Source organism: Aethalodelphis obliquidens, unplaced genomic scaffold, assembly GCF_003676395.1.
Source record: "Aethalodelphis obliquidens isolate GAN/ISIS:26980383/991018 unplaced genomic scaffold, ASM367639v1 scaffold34, whole genome shotgun sequence".
Lineage (NCBI taxonomy): Eukaryota > Metazoa > Chordata > Mammalia > Artiodactyla > Delphinidae > Aethalodelphis > Aethalodelphis obliquidens.
Window position 1 is genome coordinate 4,288,038 of NW_020837978.1, and position 14,459 is coordinate 4,302,496.

The window sequence follows — 14,459 nt, forward strand, 5'->3', positions numbered from 1 at the left end:
AAGTGAAGCCAATAGAGGCATAACAAGGATCTGCCTGTGCAGCTAATTTTCTTCTAACGGTGACTGTAGCTGCATACTCTTTGCAGCCCTCCTGCAAGGTTGTCCTGAAAGAGAATTTCACAGCCTTGACTTCTCCAATGGTTTCAACTGCTTACAGAGTCCAGATTTTGCGTAAGCGGCTGTGTTTGGCAAGAAAGACTTCATTTTGGGCAGTTTTGCCTTTATGGCACTAATGCCAGTTTCCTGACAGCATCCCGGGGAGAGTGGACCTTGGGCTTGTCTGGGAGATATCCCCCCCCTCTGGTGGTGACAGCTCGAAGGTTATGAGTCTTCATTCCCTTGAGTGTCTGGCTTTTGACCCAGCCTCTGGTGAGGACCCGCCCCCTCCACGGTCATTAGCCTCCTTTCTTCTGCAAGCACCTCCCATCTGCTGGGCAGCCTGGGCACTACTGTTAAGTCCGAATTTGCTAGTATTTAACTCACTCATCACAGACCATAAAAGCCTCTGCTTCTTGAAGTCTCTCAAGTGTGTGAAGGCAGGATGTGTGGGGAGGAGATGCCGCTGAATGTGTGTTTTACGGCGTGTTCTCAGGGCAAGGGGGTATTGTTCAGCCGCATTTGTTCCGTCCTTGAAGACAAAAGGCAGTGCTTCTAGCTGAAGCTTTGGCTCATTCAGAAGGAAGCAATCAATTCAGTTCTGCAAGTATTCATTGAACACTTCCGATGACCTAAGAACAGCGCCAGAAGGTGTAGGGCAGTGCCTCTCAAACTGCAGTGTGCAGGAGTTGCCCAGAGAGCCTCTGATTAGACAGGTGTGGGGCAGGGTCCAATCAGTTTGCATTTCTCAAAAGTTCCAAGTGGCTTCTGCTGCTATCTGTGGACCTACTTTGAGCAGCGTTGCTGTAAAAGACCCTTTAATGAATGTGTAGGAAGGACATTCAAACACATTCAAATCAGAGAGTAAGACAACCAATAGTATAGAACCAAATAATCCAAGTCCCCAGGTGCACTCCGGAGATGGGGAATGCCCAGGGCTTTCAGAAGCTGATGAGCGTAAAGTGGGACCAAAGTCGCCTCTAGTCTGGGGTAGCGTCTTGGAGGTGGCAGGGTTTTGAGAAAAGGGCATGTTATGGATGGGTGGAGAAGAGACGGGAAGGCTTTCCAGGAGAGGAAGCTAAAGGTGCTAATGAATGATAAGAAAGGTGACGATGTACGGGGAGTTTGCTTGGAGAGCGGATGAGGTTAGTTTTGCAGGGTTCATAGTTTCTGTGGAAATAAATGAAGACCGACCAAACGAGAACAGGAGAAGGCCATTTACTCTGAGCTTGCCATAGCGAAGGAGTCAGCCACCGTCACTTGTGTTCCGGCAGAGACTCAAAGGCAGACAGCGGAGTGAGACAGCTGTAGAGCGGAATAAAGGGAGGCTCCCGGTGCGCCCTGATGGGGGCTGCTGGCATGGGGGGCTGCGGACAGTCAGCCAGAGGCGCAGCATCCTAGGCGATGTGTTAGGAATGCATGCTTGTTTTCTCTGTTTAGCCCTAAGCTGGAAGAGGGGCAAACATGAGAGAAGCTGCCTTAGGGTCTTGAGCATTTGGAGCTGATCATCACAGAAGTCCTTGCTTGGCTTTCCGGATTGCTACCCAAGATAGCAGTCAGGCTCCCTGCGCGTCTGACTCCCAGCCACTGGCTTCCTGGGCTGGTTACTGTAGATAAGGGGTTGGTTTCCTTGCTGCTTGCTGCTGGCTGTGGGTCAGGGCTCTATCTTTATGCATGGTCTGGCCATGGTCTGTATATTCCGCCTCTCATTTCTGTTTTAGAGACTATAGGGTTTTGTCCTGATGTCATCCTTCCCTTCATTCTGTTTTCTGTTCCTATTTGGCGAATGTGGGCCTATATCCTCAATCCGCTTGGCTGGTGGGTTTCCGGTGCCCCTTTCTTTTTGTTCTGAGTTCTCAGGAGCCCCTTCTATGTTCTGTTTACTCTATAATCCCTCAGTTTGATTGCCCCTGAGTAAAGCCCAATTCTTGGGCTGCATTGCTACTCATAGGGCGAAAGCTATGGCTTGTCTCACTGCAGAGATGCCAGGGCTGCTCGGGTGGCGTCAAGGACTAAGGGTCACGGTTCCTCATGGGAACCTTGACCTCATGGGAAAGGACAGTCGAATGCTCTCCGCAGAAGCTCCCACGTCTCCAGACAGAGAGGAGTAGTGCGGATTCCTGTTGGATGGATGCAGCCACAGGCCCCGATACCTCTGCTGGGGGCAAAGGGGAAGCCTGCAGGTGGGGTCCTCTGTTGCCCAAGCCAACATCCGACAGTCCTGTGGGTCCCAAGCAAGAGCGAGGTCACCTGTTTTCCCAGCACCCACAGCAGTGCTCCCCAGGCATCACACTGCGCGAATGCCCCTCTGCTCTCACCATCTGTCAGCAGATGCTTTGGGCTGCCAGTTTGTATCTTGCAGCAGAAATGTCCTTCCTTCAGGTTTCTTGACTAGCTCTTTGACGACGGTACATAACATTGTAGCCACCTGCCTGCTTCCGCAGGCAGCTGCACCGTTTTTATTTGTCCCATTTCCCTTTGCTTTCGGAAACGCCCCTTGACGTGGCTCAGGGCTGTGTCCAGTGGGCTGCAAGCTCCTAATTAAATTCTGTAAGTGAAGCTCGTGTGTTGGTGCACCTTTCTTTTTTTTTCCCTCTCAATTGCTTATTTGCAGCACTTAAACTCATTTTCACGGAAAATTTCAGCAGGTAAATCCGTCGGATATTAGATTAATCCAGTAAAGAAAAATGGCCCTAGGCACTCAATATAAAATACCTTAGCATTTAGAAAATGCATAGCAAAGATTTATTATTTACTATAAACATAGATATTATCAAAATAAATAATACATCTGGAAACTAGGACTTTTCAGCTTTCACTGCAGATGTGTTGAGTATGTTTGGACATACGTATTTTTTCCTGGGAAAAAATATTTTTGCGTTTGTTGCACAAGAGATGAAAAGTGAAGGTATAGAAATAATGATTCTGTTATATGTATTGAAATAGAGATTCCTATCTATCTCTCAATGCCCATTTTCCCTTTCTTCTGCAGTGATTGAACCTCCAGTTTTTATCTGAAGAATCCTATTTCCCAACTTATCTAGTAGCTGGTTACAGCCAGGAGACTGAACCCTGGACCACGAGAAATAAATGGAGATGTGTGTGAAATTTTTTGTGTGAGTCCTTAAAGGTGGAATGTGCCCTTTCTTGCTCTAGTTTCCTTCTTGCTGGATGGAATGTGAACGTGATGGCTGGAGTTAAAGCAGCCTCGTGAATCACAATGTGGAAGCCTTAAAGATGGTGAAAGAAGCAGCAAATTAGGAAGAGCCTGAGCTCCTGTGGCTCCTATTCCAGACCTGGACCGCCTAATTAGACACTTAAAGTGAGAGCAAGATAAACAGGTGTCCAGTTTAAAACACGGTTGTTTTTGTTATTTTAATCCCTTGCAACCAAACCTAATCCTAGCTAATACACACACCAAAATAATCAAAGAGCCAGGAACGAATTTGCATCACTCTTCGAAGGATGGGAGGAGCACGTATGCTATGTAGGACTGCTCTCCCCTGTGTCACTCTAAGTCAAGGCAGAAATGTATTTACTGGACGTGCAAATAGCAAGTCATCATCGTCACAGGCTTTAGAGCGTTAGAGCTGCTCACACCCACAGGACAATACAGGTATTTGCCTTTGTGTTGTCACCAAGAATAAAGTAATGTCATATTAAATATGTAAGCAGTGATGCTCTCATAGCACCAGGAAAGCCTCCCGTTAGAGACGATGGAAGGATGGGTTCTCTTTAAAACAGACAAGCGATCAAGCAACCACAACAGCAACAAAACCACAAGAGGGTTAACAAAATACGCGGATGGTAAAAGCCAGGCTTCACGATCTCAGTCTCAAAATCCCTTCAGGGACACGCAGGCAACGTAAACGTGGTGTGATTTAAGACTGCTGGAGTGGCAGGAACTCGTACTCAAAGCCTGGGAATCGTGCTCTGCCTGAAGACACCCAGGTTTCTCTAAAATAAGCTTCTGGACGCATAAAACACGTCTGTGAGCTGGTCCTACGCCTGAGCCACGTGTGTGCCCTGGTCAATTTCGACCAGCGTTTGCATCGGGTTATGGTAGATTCCATTCTCGGGGCAAGAGAGAATCTCAGGCTTTGAGGAGTTAGTAATCGAGGGGAAGAAAGCAAGACGGATACAGTTTCCGTCTGTATGGAGATTTTTAGAGCCTGAAGCGCCTCACTAGGATCCGGAGTTATAATTTGGGAAGGTTACCTTGGAGCTTGGCCTTAGATACGGAGGCTGAGGGAGTGGCCAGAGCAAAAACCCAAACCCCAAGCACTAGACAAACAGAAGAAACACATGCACAGTCAGGCTGGAACCAAGAGATGCCTAATTTATGTAACTAAGGTTTCAAATCCAAACAATAAGCCATCAGGGATTTTTTTTTCCCTTTCCAGCTTTACTGAGATATAACTGCCATATAACATTGCATAAGTTGAAGGTGTGCAAGATGAGAAGCCATCAGTCTTTGCAGCGTAGGCTAAGAAGTCACCTGAATGAGAAACAGAATTTATTTTTTTTCAATGAAACAAGATGAAATTGATGTCTTGTGTGTTATATACCCAAATCAGGGTTAAGTTCAGGAAGGATAATAGGTAGACAATATGAACTGACAGGCTGATCATCATTCCTCCCGTCTACCTACTCAAAAATACAAGGCTCAAAATAATTACATAAAATCAGGATTTATAACAAAACCTCATGTGGATGACCTACTTGGTCCAAGTCCCCTTTAATTTAAATCTGTGATGTGATCTTGGAAATTATTAGTAATACGTCTGTTCCCTTCAACCTCTAATTTAACTATTGACCAGTATACAACGTTATTGCAGAGACTGTTGTTAAGACAGGCTGTACGGATCCAGCTCCCTACATGACAAAACTGACAACAATTCAGAAAATTAAAACACATTTTCCTATAACATTATTCTTTTTTCCAGTCACAGTCTTGTACCTGAATTAACATTACCTAGCTAGAAAAAAAAAAAAAAAACAGTTTCATTTGGGATAGTTAACGGGATAGAGTATTAGAAGACACTATGAGAAACCATATACTAAAAAGGGGAATGAATCAAAAATTCTAGGCTCTATCCTTACACGTACTCTTCACCTGTGATCGATCTTCACCCAGGTGAAGGGATAGAGCCTGTATGAAAAATCGCCAAAGAAGCTCAATATATAGGAATCAGCATATTGACACCTAAAAGGAGGAAAGCATGGCTCCGTGGCATCAGTCTGATTTCTCACATCTACATTGTGAGACAGATGGAGAAACAAGCTGACTTCCAAAAGGTCACTGATTTTGATATTCCTAGGACAGAAATGCTTCCAGCCGGGAGTAAATCCACAAGTCACTGAAGTGTGGAGGACTAATCCACTTTATAGCCTTCATCAAATATTTAGAGATGGTACAGTACCCACTGGAAAAAACTGAGAGGATAAGAAAGGAATATTTAGGGTCTGTGGTTTAAATATGCACAGGCCAGACCCTTTATTAAAACATCAGAATTATTTTTCTCTGAAAACAAGAACCTTTTAGTGGGATTTGAGAAACAGTTGATGAGACTGTGTATCCCAAAGGTATTACCAGTTTTACATACATCTTTATGTAGTAACACTAAAATCCCAGTTAAACGTATTACAGAATGGAAGAGGCTGAGGGGTCACAGGCCAGATAAATATGCTTGGTCTGCTGGACCAGTGACTGATTTTTTTTTTACATTAAGGATTTGACATTTAAGATTTACATCAAGGTTTGGTTGCTGGACTGAAACAGAATACCAGTGAGAATCTCCTCACGAATCTCTTCCTCCCAAAAAACTGTTTCAGAGACAGGGGAAAAAATTCACTAAACTGTATGTGGCTATATTTAGAGAAATTAATTATAAGGCTTCAATATGTGAAGCTGGTCACTAGAATGAGAGTTATCCTGGGATCCACTCCAAATAAAATGAAATAATACATTAAGCATAAGATCCAAGTAAGAAACTTCTTTCTAAATAATTTTAAAATTTTGCACAACTAAACAATGAAACCCAAAGAATGAAGCCACAATAAAACTCGGTTTAGTAAGATACAGAAGGTTATGATGAAAACAATAGTCATTGAAAATTAATAGTTTTTCTCCCCAAGTACTACAGTTCTTTTTCAGAACATTGGATGCCATTTTAAAATTTTATTGATAAGGGACAAAATTACTACACAAGACCAGAGTACTGAAAGGTAATCTATATCTTCAAAAGAAACTAAAGGGTATCGTAGACAATTATATCACATAAACCGCACTTACCTTTCTCCTCAGTTTGAGCTCAGTTACCCGCCAGCTGTTGGAATCCCTAAGCAAAGGAAAAACAATCAGAATCATGTGTCTTGTTTTTGTTTTTATTAGTTAAGATGAAAAAAATAGGCTAATGTTGAAAGCGCAATAGGTCTGAAATAATAATGCTTAAGTTAAAGTCGCACCTGTGCCACCTTTGGTGGTGCAACCTTGAGCAATTATGGGGAGAGGGAAGGGTGAGCTGTGACAGGGCGAGAGAGAGGCATGGACATATATACACTAACAAATGTAAGGTAGATAGCTAGTGGGAAGCAGCCACAAAGCAGTGGGAAGTGCTTTGTGACCGCCTGGAGGGGTGGGATAGGGAGGGTGGGAGGGAGGGAGATGCAAGAAGGAAGAGATATGGGAACATATGTATATGTATAACTGATTCACTTTGTTATAAAGCAGAAACTAACACACCATTGTAAAGCAATTATACCCCAATAAAGATGTTAAAAAAAATTCACTTAGTTTATTTTTTGTCTTGAGTTTCTTTACTATAGACTGGGGAATTTGAATAGATTATCTCTAAAAGCTTTTCAAGACCCGAGGTTTAGAAAGTTCTAGGCAGCTTTTCTCTCCTTTAGGAGTTCCTGGGAGGTTTTGCTGTCATTATCCCATAACACCCATTGGGAACACTATGTATGGTTTTCTCCTTCAGTGTCCCTCCTATGCGACCCCCAGGCTTGAGAGTAAAGTCTTCTTTGCTGGTGATCAGTTCAGAAATGGGCATGTGACTCAGGTCAGGGGCACTGAAATCAAGGGTTCTGGGCAAGTTCATTCTTGTTTTTCTGGGAAAACTTCTGCTCTCTTTCTCTGGACTTGGTTGGATGCAGAATACGAAATCTGAAAAGTTATCACTATCTCTCCACCACTCTAGAGGTGAAGCCAATGGTTTGAGAAAGTCTGAGTCAAAGGACTACCAGGAAAAATGGATCCAGACCCTCAGGATTAAGTCAGCATTGAAACTGACCCCACTCTGGACTTCTAGTTACGTGAGCCAACACATTTCCTGTTGCTTCAGCCAGTGGCGCTGGTGCTTCCTGGTTCTTGCAGACGAAGACGCTGAAATCTCCATTTTGTTGTGTGTGAAGTATTCGTTCATGCGAATCTTCCCTCTTCACTCACTCAGCGCAGAGGAAGCACTAAGACTGATCCATCCGCAGTGTGTCTGCTTGGTCTAGAATCTCAGAAGTGTGAAGACCCTAAGCTATGAGGTTGTTACGTAGAGAAGCTGCATTTCATTCATCTTTGTTTCCCTAGTACTTGGCACAGGGTCTGCTAGAGGGTAGCTGCTTTATAAATGTGTAGTAAATAAATAAGAAACAATAGGGCTTCCCTGGTGGCGCAGTGGTTGAGAGTCCGCCTGCCGATGCAGGGGACACGGGTTCGTGCCCCGGTCCGGGAAGATCCCACGTGCCGCCCAGCGGCTGGGCCCGTGAGCCATGGCCGCTGGGCCTGCGCGTCCGGAGCCTGTGCTCCGCAACGGGAGAGGCCACAACAGTGAGAGGCCCGCGTACCAACAAAAACAACAACAAAAAATAACAAAATAAATAAACAAATAAGAAAAAAATATCGGTGACTCACATTTATTGAGTGATTACTACTTGCCAAGGCACACTCTAGGTGTTATTCCTTTCAGAAGTTCACAACCCACTGAGATCAGATACCAACATGATGATTCCCACTGATCAGATAAAGTGAGAAATTAGGTAACTTTTCCAGGAGTACTCACAGGTGTTCAATCGAGCCTTGCCCAATTTCAGAGCCCAAGTTCTCTATTTTAAAGTTCCAAATAAATAAATAAGTAAAAAAATAAATATTTAAAGTGCAACTATTTTAGAGGTTTTCTAGTTCAGTGATACTCAAAATGTAGTCCAGGGACTGGCTACAAGTCCGCAAACTGTTTGCACTATTCATTTCAATTGACATTTTTTTTTTCATAGCAAGACTTTCCCAATGAAGGAAGCATACGTTCTATCACCTTAAAGGCGAGTCTTCCTCAAGAAAGTTGCCAGTTTTTCACCAACAATGCAATGTTTGCAATGATGTGCTAGTTCAGTTCATTACCTGAAAGCAAAATCTCTCACTATATGATAATGCCATATAGAGAGAGTTCATGTAACGGTGCAAAACGTTTTTCTTGCTATTCCTTTCAAGTTACTATTCAGCCCATAAAGACTTCCTCTTCTCTCTGATATCACTTCCTCTTCACTCCTCTCCCCATCTCCCCACACGCCCCTCAGTGTTTCCCCTCCTCGGTTCACTCACTCCCAGGGTCCCAGCTCCATCCTAGGTGAGCCCACCAGGGCCCCAAGTTCTGAGCGTTGGTCCTGACTCTGGCTAGGACACGTGAAGGCAGGTCCTTGCTGTGCTTTGAGGGAAAAGGCCTCAGGTCCTTCAGATTCCTCAGAGTGCAGCATCTGTAGAACAAGTAACCAGAGAAAACACATCAAAACCATCCCTATTTTCTAACATTGGCCACTTATGGAATAACCTCCATGTCATCTTGTTAATAAAGCACTGTTCTTTCCCCTAAGGAAAAAGAAGGAAAGAAAGGAATGTGAGGGAATAAAAATCCTACCCTAGCATACATACACCTGATGGTGCTCATCTTTCCTCAACATGTTGAAGAATATGAAAATGACATTCCCCCTTGCGTGGCATTTGGGATCCAGCGGTCTTGGACGAGCACCCATCTGTCAGACGCTAATGCAAAATTGAAGAGAACATAAAATGGCCCTTTAAGAAAATTAAGTGAAGATATCACCTTCTTCATTCTTTTTTTAAAAAATTTTTTATTGGAGTATAGTTGATTTACAATGTTGTATTGCTTCCTGCTGTACAGCAAAGTGAATCAGTTATACATATACATATACCAACACTTTTTTAGATTCTTTTCCCATATAGGTCATTACAGAGTACTGAGTAGAGTTCCCTGTGCTACACAGCAGGTCCTTATTAGTTACCTATTTTATATATAGTAGCGTGGGAGATAAACTGGGAGGTGGGGATGGACATATACACACCTTCCTCATTCTTTAGGGTTCCTTACTCTGAGGTCAACTGCCATCTGGTAGATCCATAAATGGAATAAAAAATGTTATATATTTGTGCAATTTTCTGGAGAGTCTGTGACTCCAAATGGGCTGATGACACCTCCTGATCTGCATATGCCCAGTGCAGAGAGAGCAGTCAACTATGTGGTTTGTATATTGTTCTCCTTCTGCCCATGGGTTTATGAAGGCATACATATTTAATGACATTTTATGAAAATAAGACAAGTTAATAAACAAACTGGTATAGCATAACCACGAAATTCTATGCCATGGCTTCAGACTGCACCTGTGCCTTTTCCAGCCATCTCACAAATACAGGGAGGACTGAGCATGAGATTCAGGAACTTTATAGCAAACCTTTCACCCCTAATGGGAGAAAAAAGTAAAGGTAGGTCTTAATTTATGTTGGTCGGTAAAGGAAGATGGAAGATTTGAGTTTCATTTGGAGATGGCTAAAGGAAGAGAGCATATGACTTAAAACAAAATAAAGCTTGGGAGATACTAAATGTCAATTTGGAATTTAGCGAATTTAGCTCCTCCTGTTATGAGCCACTTTGGGGTTCTGCACAAGAAAAGTTTTTTTTTTTTTTTACAAACTGAAAGAAATCTCTTTTAATTTTTCAGTGATGATGGAAACCATGTCATCTCTGTTCTTCCTTCAACCTTTAGTTTGCTTCTCCTTTGGAAACTAGGTCACTTGTGAAAGTACAGTAGTACACACCCTCATCTTTACTTTGTGAACAAATAAGGAAATTAGCTTGTTCTACATTCAACCATACTTTTCAAGAGAGAAAGAGGACAATATATAACAAATCTTAACTGAATTAAAAAACACATATTATTTTTGTAGAGGTAAGTTTAGATATTTATCAGTTAAGGATTTTTATATTCATTTGTAAAGTCTTGTATCTTAAGAGAGACTTTTGCAAATAAGTACACGGGGTTAAACATCAATTGTTTAATAAGTTAAGCACGAAACAGTTAAAACCATCTTCCTTCTTCACTGTGAGTCTTAGTTACCAAGAGCTTTACTAGGTCACTGAATGTCTCTCCATGGCCACCCTTGACATTTTCTGACATGCTTCCCAGAACTCAGGACCAAGGAACATCTGGTGCCACATTTATGATTTATCATTACATAAACCCAAGACGCTGACAGTGCCCACATGAAAGAAGCACATTGCAAACACATTTAGTTTCAATAGTGATCACTGTTTCATTTCTGCCGTTAACTTTTCAAAGAACTTCCACAAATGAATAACGTGAAATCACATTTAACTAGTACTCTTTCATCTACAGAACCCCTTTTCCATGCATTATTTCAGTTTTCTTTGACAAGAATTCTGTAAGATAGATAGGACAGGTACTCATACCCACATTTTTTCAGGTGAGAAAATCTAGGCTAAGAAAGGTAAAGGGTTCTGACTGGGTAACACAGAGAGTAAGGGGTGACACTAGAAGTTTTTTAGTTCTCTTTTCACCATACCTCAATGTAACTTCTATTTAATATCTCCTGTTGATCTTAGAACCATCTCTTCAGATAATTACATGAGATATGATGAATAACATTATTAGATCAATATTGTGATTAGAATGTAGTCTCCGGTTGGGTAGTAATTTCTTCAAGAAGCCACTTCTGCATTCTAAAACATAGAAATGGTGTCTGATTTGAGTTCTCTGGATACAGTATTTTTCCAGACCCCAAGGCCAAAGAAACAAAGGAAGCTTTTAAGAGTGGGGAATGTGGAGAGGAAGAACACTGAATGGTAGAGTCCAAGACCAGGTGGGAGTGGACCCACACCTAAATGGCTATGTGGCCCTTGTCAAATCACTAGGAATAGGTGCTAACTTTGTAGACTATTGGGCCAAATACTGTGGTAGTTGCCATAATTTCTCCTACAGTGCTCTTGAAAACCTGTTTTCCAAATAAGAGGAGATTAACCAAGTTGCCCAAGGCTATGTAACTTGGAAGTAGAATTGGGGTCTTTGGCTCCAAAACCTTCACTGGCGTCAACATCCTCATTGGCTTTTTGACTGCAATGACCTTTGGAAGTCCCTTTCTTCTCTTGAGTTCTGAATCTACTTTGGTATTATAGAACCAGACTGTCTCCATTGACCTCATTCCCTCGTAGTGTGGTTTTCTGAGGACCATTTGAAATTTAAGCTAGTAAGTTGGGATGTAGCCTAAAGAGCATTATGATTCAATAGTACTACTTTCTTGTGATTGTTGTTACTGCTTTGGGTTTTAGGTTTTTCTAATTGTTTACTAACGTCTGGTTTAAATTTTATTTGTTGCTCCAAATCACATATTTTGAAAGCCTGCTCATACCTTGCTTTTTTTTTTTCTGCTGCACAAATAAAACATCATCTGGCAATAAGAATAACGACCTCTTTTTCAAAGAGCCCAGCTTGACACACACAGTTCTCCTTGTTCTTTTCTTTTAAAATTATTGTAACTATTCTTGCCCATTTACTCTCCCAGATGATTTTCAAATCAGCTCACCACTTTCCATGAAATATCCTAGTATTATGTTAATTGAAATTGCATTGTTTATCCATTGATTTTAAAACAATAGCTGTCTTTAAACACTGAGCCTTCCCTTAAATAAATAGGATCAATTTCTTTGATTTACTCAGATTTTCTTTTTATGTACCTCATTAAAATTTATACTTTTTAATCTGAATATTTATTATTAAGTTTATTTAGGGTTTTATAATTTTTATTCTCACCATAAATTATTCTTTCTCTTTATATGGTCAGTTGATTATTATTTATAAACAAAATACTGATTTCTGGACGTTGTTCTTGTAAGTGCTCACTTAGCTAATTCTTTCAGTAGTTCAAAACATTTTTCAGTTGATTTTCTTATATTTTGAAAACATACTGCCTTACCATCTGCAAAAAACCCTCAAAGTTCTCTTTTTTCCAAAATTTAAAACCCACATTACTTGTTTTATTGCATTTTTCAGAACCTCCAGAATAATGTTGAATAGTAGCCATAAATGTTGAAAATTTGTTAATTTTATTCTAGTCTTTTCTTATTAGACTAGAGTTCAAGTAGCAGAAACAGCATCAATAGATATGAAAATTATAGAGACTATTGTTTCATATTACTAACCTGTCATTTAAAGGCGTTTGTAGCAAATCTTACTTTGACCAGCAGCATATGAGAGGATCTGTCTAGTTAATCTTTAGGCTGCATTTTGTGTCCAGTAATTATAAGAAATGAATATAATAAGTTTTAAATGGTTCTGATGTTGAAAAGACTGTAAAGAGATGAACTACACAATGGGCAACTTAGCATATCTTTTCATATTTACTGATCGAAATCTATATTGATTTTGCAAGATTATTCCAGGGAAATACATTTTGGATAGTGGTAGATAAATACATTCTCAAAATGGCTCAAAATTTACCTCATTCTAACACAAAGTGTACTTAAACAATCACTGCTCTTGTCTGGTTATTGCTGTACTTGGAATACACAATTCTATGTTTCTGACAATGTATTCTTTGCATTTCCATCAGTTAGGTTTATGAAATTTGTGAATTTCATATTCACTGAACTTTTAACTTCTCATCTTCAAATGACTGGCTTGGCTAAAAATTGCTGCAGACTACTAAACGTTCTGTGCAGTGCAATGCTGGGGAAGTCTGCTAAATAGACTTTCCAGATACATTTCATCATTTCACCTCCTGCTCTACCGCAGTATTATAAATGGAGTAATAATATTTCTCACTTGCTTCTATGTCTACCCTGACTTACATGAAGACTGTAAAAACAAAAATACCTTCTGGGCATTGCTTTCTGTAGGAGCTCTGCCAATCGTTAATCACAACAGCTACCCATTTTTTAGGAATCTAGAGCTGGATTAATATGGGTTCTTTCACTCCACAAGGTTTGCATCTTTAAAGGATCAGGGGTGACAGGGGCAGAATTTAAAAAGCATAATTTATTACTGGACATAGTATTAATCCTTAAGTGTCTCTACACCCACTTGCACTCCAGACAAACTCCCATCTAGTACCTCCTTGATGGTTTAAAGATGGTTAAAAAGCTAAGGAAGTGAGTACAATCCATATTAGCAATTTTGACCTTTTGAATTATTGGAGCATCTGCTCATAATTGTTTCTCTTCTATTTCTGCATATGTATGTGACACAGAATAGGACCATGTGAGGCTCCTAGGCACAAAAGCCTTTCTGTGTCCCCCATTTCTTGATGACAGGAAATGGGCTTCATTCAGCCTCCAGGACCTTCCCTGAGTTCCAAGGAGAAGGTTCAAACAGATACTAATTAGGGAAGGGAGGGGATGTGGAAACAAGGGAGGAGCAGTCAAAAGAAAAAGTAGTGCAGCCTTGGGGCAGGGTCCTGGTTCCGCCTCAAGGCACACACATCACAATATCTTTGAGCTGTTTTGCAGATACTGAAATCCCCACCAGGTGGGAGAAGTTAACTGTGTGCTGCCCACAAGCATGTAGACCCCAGACCGGCTGGAACCAGAAGGTTGATGATGCCGACTCCCACTTACCTCTCCACCAACCAATCAGAAGAATGTCCATGAGCTGATCACGCCCCCTTTGCACCATTACTATAAAACTCCTACCTACCTGCTCCAGGTTGGGACACACAGTTCTGAGGGCATTCGCCCGCTGTGGCACCCTTTGCCTGGCAAAGCAATAAAGCTATTCTTTTCTACTTCACCCAAAACTCTCTCTCTGAGAATTAATTTGGTGTTAGGGTACAGAGGCCAGATTCAACTTCAAATGCTGCATTCACTAAATATACAGTTAGCCGAGAGTAGTTTTTTGGGGGTTTTTTTGAATTTTTTTTTATTTTGAGAGTAGTTTTTGCAAAAGTAAAGAGCTGCTTAGTGAGGGGTCTCTTGGCCCTTTGCTTGTTTCATTACTGCCAGCACAGCATTAAAATGGACTATTTTAAAGCAGTCAAGGACTTAAATGATTTAAGGATTTAAATA